The sequence below is a fragment of the Protopterus annectens genome, chromosome 14.part0 (genome assembly GCF_019279795.1).
Source record: "Protopterus annectens isolate FY-2018-M chromosome 14.part0, PAN1.0, whole genome shotgun sequence".
Classification (NCBI taxonomy): Eukaryota; Metazoa; Chordata; order Ceratodontiformes; family Protopteridae; genus Protopterus; species Protopterus annectens.
Window position 1 is genome coordinate 449,838,325 of NC_056748.1, and position 14,354 is coordinate 449,852,678.

At 39.6% G+C, this 14,354-nt stretch overlaps 1 protein-coding gene across 1 annotated transcript in view; it reads left to right on the forward strand.

Moving 5' to 3' along the window:
- LOC122788675 (extracellular calcium-sensing receptor-like) overlaps nucleotides 1-14,354 on the forward strand; it is a 140,752-nt gene that overhangs the window by 55,318 nt on the left and 71,080 nt on the right. The gene's annotated exons all lie outside the window — the stretch shown is intronic.

Consider the following 14,354-nt stretch of genomic DNA (forward strand, 5'->3'; position numbering starts at 1 on the left):
AGTGATCTAATTTGCTTGTTGAGGCTAAGGAGGGAGTTTTACCAATTTGGAATTTGTTCCTTTTTACCCTTGGACAACCGTTTCTTTCTTTTGTTGTAATTCCTGTTGGTAGAGGATGTCCACCAGACAGGTTTGTGTTTCTTTGAGGAGCAGGTTTTAGTTCTGTTGAGAATGGCTAAGTCCATGCAGTTGTACAGGTGCTTGTATACTGCACTGGTGTACTGTTCAGCATAGTTGTCTGCATCTTGTATGAAGGTGGTAGTGAGAAGCTACTTATATCCTCCCATAGGAGGTTGTAGTCAGCTTTTTAGAAGTTTTTTAGCCTGATTACAGATGGGAAGGGAGGTTGGGTGGGATAGAAACTTTGAATGAGACAGACTGATGATCTGATCTCACCAGGGAAGAACATACTATGGGAGTTGTACAGCAGTTGCCCATGCTGGTGAGAACCAAATTCAGGATGTTATCTTCCCTTGTGGGGGATGTGACAAGCTGGTCTAGTGCATTAGAATTGATGAAGTTAAGGAATCATTGGGTGAGTGCATTAGTGCAGGAATAGTTCAGCCAGTCTATAGTGGGGTAATTGAAGTCACCAAGGATCAGGTTGTTAGGCGGTACCTTGACGGAGTCAAGTAGATCCAAGTAGGAGGAGTGGGTGTCCTGAGTCATGAAGTGGGGTCTATAACTGGTTATAACTTGGAAAGGTGTCTTGCCAACCTGTCCGTTGCACCTTGAATAGTTCCAGTGTGTCGTTCCGGCAAACTAGTATGGAGGTGTGCCTGTCCTTAATGAAGATAAAGACTCTACCACACTTAGATTTCCTGACCTCATTTTGGGATCGGAATGTGTGGAATGAGGCATAGCCTGGTAAGGCAGGGGTGCTTTCCAGAGCCCTGAATCATGTTTCCATGACCACCCAGATGTTGGCATCTTCCAATCCGAGTAGAGCCTCCAATTAATACATTTTCAGGTTAAGGCTCCTAGCATTAAGCAGCATGACCTTCAATTTGCATTTTGACAGATATTTTAAGGTGGAAGATTTATCTTTGGGACATCACCTAAAACAGGCACAATGGGGGAGGCAAGAGCCTTGGCCAGGATCTGGAATCCCAGGGCTGACAGGTGGAGGCCATCTCTGGCAAAGCATCGAGGCCTGTCAACCATGTCATCCCAGGCAGACAGATACTGGATCCCCTTGGAATGACACCAGAAACTAAGCCAATTGTTGAAGTCAATTATTTTTGTTGGTATTGTGGTATCATTCTTGGTGGAGGTAGGATGCTACTTAGGGCTAGGGTCATACCTGCCTGGAACACATACTTTGAGAGCTCAATCATGTCTCTCTTCATATAGTCCAGGGAGGTACATGTCAAGTTATTCACACCAACATGGACAATGAGAGAGTCATACCTGTACTTGTGAAGAGACTTAAGTGTGAGCGTGATGTGGCAGATTCTGGCATCAGAGAGACAAGTGACCATGGCCTTCTCCTTGCTGAGCTTGCTGATGGGTACATCAGTGTGTCTCACAACTGAGTCACCAATAACTAGTATGTTTGGTTTATTGTTATGCCTTGTGGGCTGTGTGGCTTTATTGTTTTGCCTTGTGGGTTGTGTTTGTGAGACACTGGTGTGTTGTCTGCTATGTGTGATGTGTTTGGTGGTGTGTGTGAAATGTTTATGAGTGTGTTTTTGAGGTCTCTGCTGTTTAGCTGAGTTTTTATTAAGGACCTTTGCATAGGCGTGTGTGTGTGTTGTGTTTGCCTATGTGATGTAAGTGGTGTGGTGCTTATGCTGGCTATCTCCTCTTAGAAGTACTGACTGTGGTGTAAGAGACAGCATGGATTCCAGGTTACTGATGTAGATGCACTTCTGGCAAGTAGAAAAATTATGTTCTAGGAGAAGAGGGCTATCAGTAAACATGAGGCAATTGCTACACTGTCTCAGTATGCCCATGTCGACCATGCTGGCAAGAGAAACTGATGGGAACTGTCCAGTCATAGTATTCTGAATACTTAGGCTGACTTATGGAGAGAGATTTTGATAAAAGTTTGACCACAAGAGTAGAGACCACAAAAACCTTCTTAAATGCAAAGTAACTGGCCTGAAGCCCAAGTGCTAAAAGCAAAACTAAGATGCTTAGAATAACAGATAAATTTAATCAGGCTACTAACAAGCAGTAATAAATGCAGCAGAATAAAAGCACTTGAACACTTAAGAGCATGCAGCAAAGCAAAAATAAGGTAATAAAGTAGGAAAAACCCAATTACAGTAAAAGCAGCTGAATAAAGTGTAGAATTTTTTTGTTGTTGTTGTTTTTGCTTTCTGTATTTTTTTTTTTTTGTTTGTTTTTTTAAGTGAAGAGGGAGGAAGCAGAAGATAGTTCAAGATTAAGAAACTAAGGGGGTGGCCTTCCCAGATGCTCTCTCTTTACTGAGTAGAATGAGATGATGAGATTGTACTGGAAGGAGTGTCCAAAATCAAAGATGCAAGAGGGTAGTCCTTCCCAGATTATCTCACTGCACTCAGTTGAGTGAGCAAATGAGATGGGAATGGCATGAGTGACCAAAATCAAATTTACAGCAGGGGCGGGCAATTCCAAAGCCACCAAGTTTAACTCATTACATCTGAGTGATGCCTCCAGGTGCATTTGCAATTAATTCCTTCTGATGCCTCTAGGTGTCAAATATTGCTTGTTCATGTTTGCATCAATAACTCCAAAACCATGCTAAGTACAAGGTTTTAAAATATTTCATCTTAAAGCTTACACAATGGCAATGTAAACTGCATTAATATTTGACCTCTGTCTAGTGCAGGTAAATAGATATTAGCTCTTTTTTATGATATTAATATATATAGATATAATTTTCAAAATGTTCTAAATATTTCAACAATCAAGTAACACAGACATAACTCCTCATCCTCACATGAAAGCTTTCCGCTAGATGAATAAAATGCTATTTACTGCATGTGTGTAACTTGAGTGGTTGCTGAGATACTGCAATTTCTTACAAAATATTACAAATGGATATAGTTACTGTTATTTACTGTGACTTATAAAATTTGGTTTGAAACCTAGAAGCTGAAGAATACTACCACTATAAAAATAGCTGGTGCTGAAGAGTTTGCCATTTATACTTCTTTCATAGCCCCTATGGTTCCAGAGAGATGAACGTTTGTTTGAAATGTGAGGACATCATTTGAGTCTGTCAAAAGGCTTAGGCTCTGCCCATTGGAAGTTACAGTGCAAACTTCCTGAGTTCCACTGAAGTGAATGAGATGAGTTAAGAGTACAGAGTGGGGAAAAAAACAAAATGCAGACAGACAGAGGCCAGCAATAAACAATGAAGCAAATAAAGAAATGCAGTACAGTTTTGCTAACTATCACTTAAACAGATCAAGCACACAAAAGTATACTTATATCAGCTTGCTATATCCAGATGGTTATAGAATCCAACACAGCCAGGTAATTACCTCTGCTATATTAGCTGGGATATTGAGCAGAGTTTCACAGGAACGTAAGTCTTTGTATCAGAAGTACAACAGAGAAAGCAGACCCTCAGGCAATCAAATAAACACAGAGGTGCTGACCATTAGCTAACAACTTGGTGGGCTAACTCTTGGGAATGCAAAGCAACCCCCTCCATGAAACTAGCCACTGAACTAACCCTGAGAAACAAAATGCAGACAGATGCCAGCAGTAAACAATGAAGCAAATAAATAAATGCAGTACAGTTTTGTTAACTATCACTGAAACAGTTCAATTCCAATAAAGTATACTTATATCAACTTGGTATATCCAGATGGTTATAGAATCCAACACAGCCAGGTAATTAGTTCTGCTATATCAGCTCAACTATTTCCTGTTTTTCATCTAAATATCCAAATTAGGAAGGAAGTCTGCTTCACATGGATGGGGAGCCTGTTCAGGAGAAGGGCTACTCTATGAGATACATACTTGTCTTTCTAGCAGGTCCCATTAATATCATATGCAAGGTTTACGTCTTTGGAATGCATAATTCTGGTGCTTTTTGTTTTGTGGATATGCAGGAGGTCCATCAGGATGATTTCTCACAATGCTTTGTATGCCAGATATGGAGGTTCCTTCGACAGCCTGTGGGAGACAGAATACAGGGATAGGCTTTGAGATGGTCTACACTGAACATATTACTTACATCCTATTTTCTTTTAGTAAGGAGCCTCTGTAGATGTTCCAGTTGCTGGATGTACTTGGGAGGAATTGTATTCAATGATAGGTCTGATGAGTGCTGAATATAGTGCAACAATGACCTCCTTAGATCTTGTTGCCATACCTTTGTTTATAAGTTCAACATAGAATTATGTCCTCAGTACTGCATGCATGTGATGGACACAGGCTAGATTACTGTCTATGTGTGTTCCCTAGTCCCTGACTACTGAATCTAATCTTAAGGGTGTGTTGTCAATATGATAGTTACCTTGGGTGTTTGACTACCAAAAGAATATTATTATGCATTTCTTGGCATTTAGTTCTAGTTCATATCTCTGGCATAAGTTATTTGTCTGTGTCAGTCCTTCCTCGAGAACATTAGTATTGGTAGGGGATTCTATGACTGCTCGTAATTTGCAATTATCTATGAATTTGGCCAGCCAGAGGCTCTTGACATTGGCCTTTACTTCAGAGAAGTAGATGCCAAAAAGGAGTGGTCCCAGGACATATCTCTGAGGAACTCTGTGTGTGACCGGTTTATAATGGATCACTCCACAAGAAGTACAAATAATACTCTGTCATTGTCCATGTTGGTGTGAATGATCTGAGATGTACCTCCCTGGACTACATGAAAAGAGACATGGAGGAGCTGTCTGATCTTGTAGCCCAGGCAGGTATGACCCTATCCCTGAGTAGCATCCTGCCATCACCCAAAATGATACCACAGTACAAGGACAACATGATTGACTTCAACAACTGGCTAAGCTTCTGGTGTCATTCTAAGGGAATCCAGTATCTGTCTGCCTGGGATGACATGATCGACAGACCATGATGCTTTGCCTGAGATGGCCTGCACCTGTCACTCTTGGGATTCTGGATACTGGCTAAGGCTCTTGCCACCCCTATAGTGCCTTTTTTAGGCAAGGTTCAAATGACAAATTCACCACTGTAACAGGAACAAGAAAGCAAAATCTGAGGGTAATGCTACTCAATGCTAGAAGTCTAAACCTCAAAATGCACTCACTCAAAGCACCCCTTAAAATGGAGAAGATCGACATCCGTGCAGTGACAGAGACCTGGTTCAAGGCTCTAGAGAGCACCCCTGCATTACCAGGCTATAATTCATGCCACACTTTTGGCCACCTAACCTGGACCGAAACACGAAAGGTGGAGGCGTGTCCATATTCATTAAGGATATCCACACCTCCAAGGTTAGTTGCTCAGCATAATGCATCCGAGATTATCCAAGTGCAACTAACTCTGGACAAGACTGCAGTCCAAATTGTAGTTTATTACAGATCCCCCACCATACCCCAGGATTCCCACTGCTCATTTCTTGATACACTGGAAAATATTAGGGTATAACCTAACACCCTAATAATGGGCAATTTCAACTACCCCACCATTAACTGGGAAAACTACTCGTGTACCAACTCTTGTGCTCAACGTTTTCCGGGATTCATAAATTCCAATGCCTTGGATCAACTTATCCACACCCCCACCAGGGGCAGCAATATCCTAGACCTGGTCATTACCAACATGGGTAACCGGTGTTCCACACCAGAGGTCAATTCCTCCCTGATCCGACCACAAGCTAATCACCCTAGACATCCACATCCCGCCCCCACCCCCATTAAGGAAACCAACATAAAAAAATTCTCCAATCCAACTTCACGCTTCTTAAGACAGAAGTGGCAAACTTCATGACACCCATGTAGACAGACAACAGAGGTACGACTGCTGAATCCTACACAAATGCACTTTATATGCACTTACACAAATGCATGGATCATGCAATCCCTAACAGAACCAAGATGCTATCCTCCAAAAAAAGGAAGCCAATCTGGTGATCCCCTGCCATAAACAAACTCTACAACAGAAGAAAGAAACTGTTGCAAAAAAGAGTAAAATCCCATGATTGGAGGAACTCCCTGGTCAGCCTCAGTAAGAAGCTGAGATCCCTCATAAAATCCTCCAAAGCTAGTTACGAAAATAAAATTACCAATGATTCTAAAGACAACCACAAAGCATTCTATAGCTATGTCAAGAATCTCAATGGCAGCACTCAGATCTGCTCTGAGTTACAGCACAATGGCACTAAATATACAGAACCAACAGATATTGCCAACATCCTGGCAGATAGGTTCATTGCTAACTTTACCCCCCCCCCTCACCCCTAAAGGGCCCATCTCTATACCAGAAGAATGAAAAGTTCCTGTAATCATGGCTGCACAGATAAAAACACACTCTCCAAAGCCAAAAACACAGCATCCATGGGACATGATAACATCCAAGGCTGCATTCTACATGAACTACAGAATGAACTGGCACCCCACCTAAGTACCATGTTCAATCATAGCCTTACCTCAGACTTTGTGCCCACTGAATGGTGCACAGTGACGGTCATCCCACTCCACAAAGGAGGAGCCACCACGAACCCCGGGAGCTACCACCCCATTAGGCTGACTAACCTGTCTGCAAGGCTATGGAATGTATCATCATCATGGAAATTATAAACAATGACATTGGTAATCTCCAAACTCTGGACCCCACCCAGTTCGGGTTTGTAAAAGGCAGATCATGTCTCCTAAACCTAATAGACTTCTTTGAAGCGGTCACCAAAGCCGTAGATGAGGGTAAGGTGGTTCACACAGCCTATCTAGATCTTGCCAAGACTTTCAACACCATCCCCCACTCTGAAATTATAGATAAACTCACTAAACTAGGTATAAATCCCTATGTCACAAGATGGGTTGCCAACTGGCTCACTGACAGAATCCACACTGTGAAAGTAGCAGACTCCAAATCCGACTTCAGACCAGTGACAAGTGGAGTACCACAGGGTTCATTCCTGGGTCCTCTCCTGTTTGGTATCTACTTATCTGAAGTATAGGCTAAGACAGAAGGTCTTTGGCTAAAGAAGTTTGCAGATGACTGCAAACTAGGAGCCATAATTGAAACTCCTAATGATGTGGACATCCTACAAAAGGGCCTCACTGAGAAAGATGCCTGGTGTCAAAGCCATGGTCTCAAGCTCAATGCAAAAAAGTGCATTGTCATCCCTTTTGGTAAAAACTCTGTACCCATAAACTACCACATAGGTGGTAGTCTACTTAACACCAAAAGTGTGATAAGAGACCTCGGGACACAGGTGAACAGTAGTCTCTCCTTTGATAATCATATCATCACAGTAGTCAGGAAATCCTTCTACGTGGCACACCTCATCATAAAAGGGTTCCATCCAGGAAAAAAGAGGTCATTGTTCCCCTCTGTTCATCACTCATTAGACCCATTAGAGAGTACAACACCCCTTTTGGTATGTACCTCACAAGACATCAACAACAATTGGAAAGGCCACAGAAATACCTCACAAAGAGGATTACTGGCCTCAAAGAGATGCCCTACGCAGACCATCTCAAAAAACTCCAGCTTTACTCCGTCACATATCGCCTAGTCAGAGGCGATCTCTGCCTAACATGCAAAGCTATGTCAAACCCACAGCTGTTGGACATGCTCCACTTAAAGAAATCCCAATCCCTCTGAGCTTCACTTTCTAGGGACCTAAACCTTGTCACAACAATAAACAGAACATGCTGGAGGGATAGATTCCTATCCCAGAGACTTCCCATACTCTGGAACAAACTACCTATCTATATCAAACAAAGCTCCCCATTAGCACTCTTCATGAAAAATCTTGATGATTGGATGGGAGATAGGAAATTCACCCCGGGGATCACTTCTATGGCTCTGCTCGACAAGGGCATGAGAAAATAATTTTCTTGGGTGGCGAAAGCCAGAGTACCTTTTTGGCTAGGCTTATATAGGCCCTAGGGCCAATAGCCTACTACCTACCTATGGATCTTTGTAGAGGTAGACACCCCAATTCTGACATCCTCTGTCATGTCTGTGAACCAGTTGGCAATTCACCGCGTGACATAAAGGTTTATAACTGATCTCCTGAATTTGCCAAAAATACCCAAGTGCAGCTTGCCTATTGCTTTGTTAACCTTTTCAAAGAAGCCTTCACATCGATTAGGCATGACCTTCCCTTAATGAAAGCAAACTGGGTTGGGTCAAGTGTCTGGAGGTTACCTATATCATTACTGATTATTTCCACAATAATACTTTCCATGTGTTTGCATATGAGACTAGTGAGACTCGCGGGTCTGTAGTTTTCAGGGCCTGTAGATGTCCCTCCTTTGTGCATAGGGATGACATTTGCTGTTCTCCATTCATGGGGTACAAAGCCTGTTTGAAGACTACAGTTAAATAATGATTCCTCCTGATGGATCATGTAACTTGCAATTTAGAATGCTGCCTGGGATATTTTCAGGGCACATTGATGCAGTTTTCTTGGTCTTAGAGCATTTAGGACCACTTCCCTAGTGATAGCAGGGAGAGTTATAATTGGTGGTATTTCCTGAGGGAGACAGCATGAAAGAAGGTTAAAATTAAAGCTGAATTTGTCTGCCAGTAAGTTTGCTATATCTTCTGGTACAGCATAGGTAGTTCCATTAACAATGAGCTCTGCATGCAGTTGTGTATCCCTTTTGATTTTATGGCCATCACTAAATAATCCATTGTGGTTTTCCTTGGCCTGAGAGGCAAAATTTGCCTCAAATTTGGCTTTGGCAGATATTATTTAATGAAATGATGAGATTTAAGTTGGGAGATTAATAACTAAAATAAGAACAAATACGAAGAAATAATGGACAAATATTATTATGTCAAAGTATGGAAAGATAAGGGGAAAAAGTTTAAGAAAGCTATATTTGAATGAAAAGGAAAATTTTAAGTATTAGAATTGCACAATTTTTTTTTTATGGTAGCTTATGATTGAGAAACTGCGGTGTTAAAACAAATATGAAATATAAACAAAAAGAAAAGGTTGTGGGGTTTTTGGTAATATTAAAGAAACCATGGTTTTTTTTTTGTTGGATTGGAAAAGAAAATGAAGTTTTGAGGTATTTGTTTAAGAAGTTTTTAGAAGTATAATATGAGTATGATTATTTATGGATTATATGAAAATTTAAATAAGAAAGAGATAAGTTTGATAAAATAGTTGTGTGTTTTTATAGAATGTATTGTGAATGAGGTGTCATGAATTATTGTATAATTAGATATGGTGTAAAGATATGATTGTGAATAGTATCACAAAATGGCTGTGAATAAAAGGGGTAGGGGGATAAAGATGTCAAAGGGTGACACACTGAGGAGTAAAGAACCCGTTCTGACTTTCCCCTGAAAGCGAAGCTGCTGGCCCCGAGGAGCTAACCTACTCAACAAAAGATAAGCAAGTAAGCAAATAAATAAATAAATGAGATATGAAAATCCATTACTATGGAAGACTAATGGTGAAGTACCATTTGAGCATATTGCTGTGGACTTTGTGAAACCACTTCTAAAAATTTAGCAATGGGTATCAGTCCATACTAGCCATAATGAACTGCCTACCAGACTTCCAGAAGTAGTGCCACTACACAAAACTAATGCTGTGACTACTGCAATGGAAACAGGGTTGTTTATTCCTCTAAGTGAGTATTCCTAAGGAACAAGGCACGACCATTTTTGTCAGTTATAACAGCGCTATAAAGTCAAACAGTTGAAGACATTAGTGTACCATCCACAACTGATGAATTTGTAAAAAGATTTAATAAATCACTTAAATCCATGATAAGGAAAGTCATTGATGCAAATGGAAAATCTTGGACAAGATATTACTCCTACCTAATATTTGCAATGAGAGACATGCCTAAATCTTCATCTGGGTTTATCCCATCTGAACCTCTGTAAGGCAGGCATCTAAGAGAGCTAACAGATATTATTAAGAAAACTTAGGAAGTGAAATAGACACCATTTAAACATATGATAAAACACTATACTAGATTTCAAGATTGGTTAAAGCTGGTAATGCCCATAGTAAGGGAGCACATGCAGTAAGCCCAGAAAAGGTGAAAACAAACAAGACTGCCCATCTCTGAAAATGTAACCTAGGATATCAGGTAATAGCATTAGTCCCCTTTATGAAAAACTAACTTCTGGCCAAACAGCAGTAGTCATTTGAGGTGATGGAGTAAATCAGTACAGTACCCCATAAGATTAGACAGACAGGAAATACAAAGCTATAGCAAATTTACCACATTGATAAATGTAGCCATGGAACCTATTATAGTTTTAGTAGCTATAACGGAAATCTGAAGTTTGATAGCTACCCCATGCCCACAATCTACAAATTGCTAGAAAGTATAGGAAAGGCTACATATATGACAACACTGAACCAGAAGACATAATACTGGTAGATACCACTTACCCCCATTCCTAAATAAATCAGCTTTTGTAATACCTAGTTGTCTATTTCAGTACAATGTTGCAGTTTGGCCTACCTGGAACCAAAGCCATCATTCAGAGGCTGATGGATAAGAGACTGGAAACCCTCTCCTGATATACTGCAGCATACCTGGATCTCATGGCCATTCATTCAGATGATGAGGAATATTACTTGTCAAAGTGCTGGCCAAGCTAGAGCCAGTAAAGCAGGAAGGCCTGACTGCAAATACTAAGAAAAGTAAATTTTATACAGTGGAAGATGAGTACCAATTGCACCTTATAGGAAGAAAAGTAGTAAGACCACAACTAGAAAAGATTTGGACCATAAAATAAACTCACTGATACCCTCTATTAAGAAATGAGAAAAGGCTTTCCTGGAATTAGTTGGGTACTACATGAAGTGTGTATCTAATTTTGTGACTTCCCATTCACAGATCACAAGCAGAGGTACTCCTATGATGGAGCAATGTTCTCATGAGGTAGAGCATTTTAAATTAAAACAGACCCTTAAGTTCAGAATTTGTTGGCAACTCCTGATTTCACTAAAGAATTTACCTGCTATGCTGATGCTTCAGAAGCAGCTTTCAGGACTGGTCTATCCCAGAACTTTAAAAGTGAGGAACACCATGTGTGCCGTATCAACTCAAAACTCAGCAATACAGAAAGGAGATGCACAGCTATTTGAAGACAGAGTATATCAATAAAGAAGGCTTTCTATACCTTGATAAAATGTTGGTTAGTCACTTGAACTCTGATAAAATGTTGTGTCTTTTACAATGAGTGAGTTGGAAAAAGTGATGGTAATGCCTCGCTGTGCTACTGGACACTGTCTCTGCAAGCCTTTCAGTAAACAGTGACCCGTGGATCAAGCCTAGTCAGCAGAAAAGCTTATGTGTTGTCTAGGTCCAACAACCCACCATTAACGTTCCAAAACACATGGTTTTGAGCTCACAAAAATGTACTTGCAAGATTTTGGTTTCAGGAAATGTGTATGTGCTTTTAAATTTGTTGTCAGAATGTACAGTATGTGGAAATATTTTTACAAAAATGAAGTAACTGACAATGTCTTAATAGTCGATTACTTTAGTGCCTGTGGTATGATAAGGAAGAAAGGCCTGGCAATCTACTTCCATTCCTTACTTGCCTAAGCTAAACTCCATGGATGGCAGCAGGCGTGGATGGAAAGATAGTATAAAAATTAATAGTCTGGAGGGCTTTATTCAGGAAGTAAGTCCCTCATATTGAGGTTTATCTGAAGGGAACACTTGGAGTTACAGAGTGAAAGAGGATCCAGTCACAACTAAAATGTAGAATGCAGTTTTGACAAAGTAGTTGTTTTTCAGACCAGAAAACTGGGCCTTGGGAGAAGCCTGTAGCCTTGATCTTTCCTTTAGAGTAAAAATAGCCAATACCCTGGAAGGACTGTATGACCTAGACACTCCTATGAAGGTAATGTTCGTTTCATTTTAAAACTAAAAAAACAACTGGGCGAGTTTAACTAATTGAATTACTGAATTGTTTCTTTTATATGTCCAGTCCCCACTTTTTTTTGTTTTGTTTTTCTTTGGTTTAGAGCTTACACTATACTCATAGGAAATAAAAAATATTTTTTATGGCAGTTAATATCCTTGATCTTCAAAACTATGAACTATGAATTTAGAACTTTGGCTCTAACCAATAACAATTAGCACATTCAAGTTACTGGAGACACAGTTAAATTCATACTTACATTAGCTGCAGTCATTAAATAATCTTATGTCCCGTAAGACTTGGAAAAGTGTTAAGCTATAGGCAGCCATCTTGTTGTAAATGTACTATATATTTTTTTCTTCTACTGTTAAGTTGAACTTGGACCAAGAAAGTAGATTTGTAAGATTAGGTATGGCTCAATCCTTCACAGCACTAGTTTCTCTGCTGTATAATTTAGGGTTAAGCAAAGTTAAAAAAAAATTCTAACTCATCGTTAATTCTTCATGTGCCACAACTAACAGCAATAGAATATATCTCCCTGTTTTAGAATGGGTTGATTTAACAGATGTAGCCTATAATATAAGCAATAATGCTTGACTGTGTGGGCATTAGAGATTGGCAAGTATTCTGAGGACTGATGTTGCAGGTATAGGGCCCCATATGCTCTGGAAGGTCTGATAAATTCCTCTAGCGTGTATTTCTATCCTTAAAAATAGCCTGTTTTATTTTTGCTGATTCTTATTTCTAGAGTGTTGTGTTACAAATTTTCTGTTGTGTGAAAAACAATCTTTTTTCTTTATTGTCAGTGATGCACACTGGTTTATTGAAACATAGATTATTTATAATTAGATTATCTAGATAATGCATTTAGATCACTTATTTAGATTATAAACTAATTTGTATGTTTTTACTTTTTTACATATTGATTAGCTACATTTAAATTTACTTAGATTATTAAGAGCTTAAAAGTTCTATACAGTTATAGTGCCTGCACTCTGAAAGTGTTAAGAAGGAAGGGAAGCATATGAGACAAAGATAGCGTGACTGGCTAATAGTGTTAATTTGAGGTATGAAGTTCAAAATGCAAGTGATACATGTGATTGGTTCTATTGCGGAAGGAGATTGGGTGGCTTTAGGCAGAGGGAGAGTGATGGAGTATAAGGGAGGTAATAATGGTGGATAGGAATGTAGTAGGGTAGCACCTTTTGTGGGTGATGGCCTATAATGCAGGCAGCCTAGACAAAGGAAACAATATAAGCTGGGCCTTAAAAGAGTAGAATGGTGGCAAACGAAAAGAGCTAAGTAGTAAATGATTTACAAAGCACATAAACGTTTTTATGTGTCTAGTAAAACAGTGTAAGACTTGTTTTTACCCTTACTGTGTCTTCCTCAAGGAAGGAAGTCAACCACTTTAGAGTATGGCCATTATCAAAAAGAAAGAATCTAGAGTTCCAAACAGTTCTATAAGAAAGGGCCTGCATAATGTCAGACAATATAACACATTTCAGAGATATTTCCATGAGCCTGAGAATAGCTCTGCCCTCACTGACCTTAGCAACCATAAACAATCACCATTCTTTTATTTTTATTTTCTATGGATTTACCTTCTGACTTTTTTATTTGTTGTATTACTTTATTGCCTTTTTCTATTTTGAATACATTTGTTTTATTTACTTTGTGTTTTACTTGTATTATGCTTTTAACTGCATATTAAAACTTGAAAAGAGACCACAGCTCTGTCTCTTGTGAGTCTGGAAGAAATGTTTTTCTCCACCTTCCCATCCAATTACTGTAGTGTTCTTAAACACCACTGTCTTTCTAGTTGCCTTCCCCTTATGTTAATTTGACCATATATCTCATTTCCTCTCTGTTTTTACTGGCTTGTGTGAGTAAGCACAAAATTATCATTTTGTAAAATCACTCCCCTTCAACTATTTAAATTTATTGGCCATCCTACTGTATTCCATAGTACCAGAAAACAAAAGTGACCACCCCTTTCAATCTATCTTGCTGTTTTAAAAATAGTGACTCTCCACTAAAATGTAACTTTTTAGACAGGTAAAACGTAAGTTACCTACTTTCACCTCTAACTCCTCCAGTGCACATTGCAGTGTTTAAGATAAACCATTTTTTTATCTTACCTTTAAGCATACCTGTGAAGGTTGGGCATCGGGCTGGCAACTCGGCACCATAAAAATCGACTGCCAATCATTAGCGGACCGGAGTTCCGCTGTGGTGACCCCTAACCGAGAAAAGCCGAAAACACAAACAACCTTTAGGCATACCTGTGACTAGCACTTGCTTTAAAACCTGCTGGAAAGCACTAGGAAGTCTTAAACTGATAGAAGCACTCATCTCTTCTTGTTAAT